The sequence below is a fragment of the Pelmatolapia mariae genome, linkage group LG13, assembly GCF_036321145.2.
Source record: "Pelmatolapia mariae isolate MD_Pm_ZW linkage group LG13, Pm_UMD_F_2, whole genome shotgun sequence".
Taxonomy (NCBI): Eukaryota; Metazoa; Chordata; class Actinopteri; order Cichliformes; family Cichlidae; genus Pelmatolapia; species Pelmatolapia mariae.
This window is the reverse complement of record NC_086238.1, coordinates 6,284,107-6,287,860: the sequence shown is the minus strand read 5'-3', so window position 1 is coordinate 6,287,860 and position 3,754 is coordinate 6,284,107.

The following is a 3,754-nucleotide window of genomic DNA, read 5'->3' as shown; positions in this document are numbered from 1 at the left end:
GCATGCCCGCCTGCATGTCTACCTTTAAGCACCCCAGATTTACTCTTTCTATCTCTTTGCACTTATACAATCAGGGTAAGTGCTGATAAATATCCGCATTCGCCCCAACCTTCTGAACAAAGAGCACATCTGGTCCTGGTTGTTAGACTCATATTAGCTCCTCATGCAGGACTAATCAGAGCCATCCCAGGCAGGCTTGCAGGATAATACTGGATCACACTGTTTTGATTGACTGGGAGAAAGAGTTCTCCTACCAGTTCATTATGTCTCTTTACCTCATGAGGGGATATTTGCACACATGATTTATTCGAACTAAAATCTACAAGAGGTGAGATGTGACACTTTTGATATACGAGATAATAACAGCTCAACTAGCAGCTGTGGGGGTGTTGTACTTTCAAACATTGATTATTTGAGCTAAATTTTACCCTCAGCGTGGTAACATTTTCATAGTGAGCTATTAACCCAGGCTACTTGGCATTAAGCACTTTTTACATATTAAGTTTGCATGCAACCAAGAGAGTATCACTATATTAGTTTTCAGTTATTTGCTCAAAAATAGGAATATGACGCAAAAATAATGCTAAAATTTGATATGATGCAGTTAGAGCCATAAGTTGTGCAAACATTCAGTTTTCATTAAATGCTTTAACAACAGTATTGCAATAACTGTTTAGGAATAACAAACATTTTACACACTCAGAGACTCAAAAGTAATTTGACAATTGACTGAATTTGCATTTGGTTGTTGTTCACTGGAACTTCCAATATGGAGCCCAAAAAGATGGCATGTCAGTGCAACTTAAGGAAGTTATCATCAGGCTGCAAAAATACAATAAACCTAGAGAAAAAAAACTAAATTAGGAGTCACCTACTTGCTCAGACTTTTTCTAATTGTACTGACATGATCTTTAACATTTAACATGCTAAGAGAAGCCAGTAGAGTCTGAGATACAGCTCTTGGGTTTTTTGCATGGCCTGATAAAACTAAACTGCTAAAACTTTTGCTTTTATAGAGGTGCTCATGCTTGCTGAGGATCTGTTAATCAAGTACATTTGATTAGCAGCTTACCCACTTATTTCCTACAGAGCAGTTACGGTGCACTTAGTTTTTCACAGGACTGTAAACATACTAAAAACATATATTAGAAAGAGCATTAGAACATTTAATCACTTTGAATGCTCTGAATTCACAAAATCAGAAATGAATTTCTAAGGATTTAAAACTGGTTAAAGTATTATGCATTGCTCTGTTCTACTAGTCTTTAATTATGGTTTTCAGCAGTTTAATGGCTGGGACAAATGATGGCTTCAGGCTGTTTGTTTTGCACTTTGGCACCCTGGGTTTTCTGATGGCAAAGATTCATATTCAGAGAAGTGGGGATGTTGGGAGACGGCCATGATTCTTATTGCTTGTTGTATAACTGCATGCTCATACTGGGTTTGGATGAACATGCCCTAGAAGAAAAGTTAGGGGATCATCAATTTTATTACAGTTTAGCTTGGCAGGCCACGAACTGTGGCACAAAAGAAAGATTCAGCAGATTGCCAAAGTCATGGGGATACGTACATTTCACTAGACAACTTTCATGTTGTACAAATTTGCACAAATCTATACATTTGGATGATTTTGCTTTTAGTAGTGGGCAAGTGACATGCAATGCAACTCAGGCAAAAAGATATCTCATATCTGTTCATACCTGTTTTTACTTAGGCATCACAGGCAACATAAACAAACTTGTAAGTTTTTGACATTAAAATAGAGACTATTTGTCATATCCCCCAGAGTAACATAAACAGAGTGGAAAACAAGAGGAAACAAAATAAGCTATTCTTAATCTACACACTAGCACGCTTTAACTTTATTTCTTCCTAGTGTATGGAAACTCAAATATTCACTTTTCGTGTTTTGCCCCATTTGAACATTTTAAATGCCATCAGATGTCTCCCTCCTTCAATATCTGAAAATAAGTATCAAGCATTTCATGCATGCTTTACTTAAGATACGGAGATCTGAAAAAAAAAAAGATTTGAAAAGCTCCAACCAAAATTAATTAAGGAAGTAGATAAGATGTTCTAAGCAGACGTATCTGCCTTCAATCGCCGTTTGCTTTTGACATTCAAATATGGAATTAAAATTGTGATTTGTTTTTTTTTTATCTAAACATGGCTCATGTTTGCATAATTTAGATTAACGTGCAACAAATGTCCCAGACCAGAATCAAACCCAGAAATGTATGCATAATTACATATAGGTCCACGTGCATCTTCTGAGCTGGACTTCAATTAAGTACTGATAATTTTCACATCTCTCAGGTAAACAAACTTGCCCTTTGGCTGCACCTTTCTCACACAAATCCTGCATCACAAAGTGACGTTAAATGTCTATGTGTTTCTGTGTATGTGTTTTTATCTCTTGTTGGGGACTCCAGCAAGTCAGCAATGACTAAAAATGTACTAAAAAAAGTACTCACATGAAGGGTTGCGTGTGTGCATTCGTCTAGGTGTGTGTTCTTAAATACCATTTTGCCACTGTGCCAGGATCCTGATGTGTTTATGATCACACCTCTGTGTTATTGGTTCCGCATCGAGCACTGCCAAGATGCTGCCGCCACTGAGAAGACTGACACAGCATGTAGCGCAGGTGCAAATAACATCTGGGAGGACGAGTGCCCACAAAGAGAGACCGCAAGAAAGGCAAACAGAGGACGAGACAGAAATAGGTTCAGTTGCCCACACAATCATGCATGAATTCACAGCGGTCCTGTATTTGTGATATCATTTCAAAATCAATTTAATTTCTCTTCTTTAATACTTTAAACAGAAACAGACCAGTGCACGGATATTTAAATTAAGTTCAAATGGCCACTTCTGAATACTTATAGCTGTGCACCACTTATGCATGCTAATGAAACCTTTTCCCACACACATAATTAAGTTTACCTTTCACGGCACTTTAGCCTCTTGAGTTTAAAGATTCATACTCAGCCTTCAAATCAGCATGTTAAAAAACACAACCTCATCACACCTAACATCTATTATTCGATTTTATATGATGAGCTTCAGTCATAAACTACTTCTTAAAAAGGATATTTTAATCCATAACATGTTCATAAAATGATAGAATGATAGTACAACAAATATTTAAGCTTAAACATAATTCAGTCCAATAAAACGCCACCATAAATTCTGGTCTTAAAAACAGCTGTTATCTTTGGTCACCAAATATTATCCAAGTGTCACTGTTAAGAACTGCACTTGAAAAAAATGTGGTTCGCTTTGTTTTTTGTCTGGGGTCGACTGCACATAAAAAGTTGGCTTTATCGTTGAACTGCATGAGCAAAACCGTTCTTATTATTAGCGCTTTCTCTTTAACAAACAGCTCATGCATGGGAATAAAATGCATTTCCCACTACTGTAAACACCACTGAGCCAAGTTTCAAAAACATCAAATTATAAAGCTACCTAATTGAACGACTCTCAAATAGTTGTGTGCGCTCCCTTCTGTGAGTCTGTGTGTGTGCGCCTTAAGTAAACAGAAAAGCATAAACAGGCAGGGTGAAATGTTTGTGTTCCTTGTTAGAAAAGACGATGAAGGGTTGTGACGTGTTGGCTGCTCACTCTAAATTGGGCTAGGTGAGGAACTAATTAGTGCTCCGTAGAACAGTTAAAATTCCTCTACCCTCCTGTGCCAATCATCATAATGCAATTTCAGTTCAGATTAAGCCAAATTTATGGAGACAATTAAAAGAAC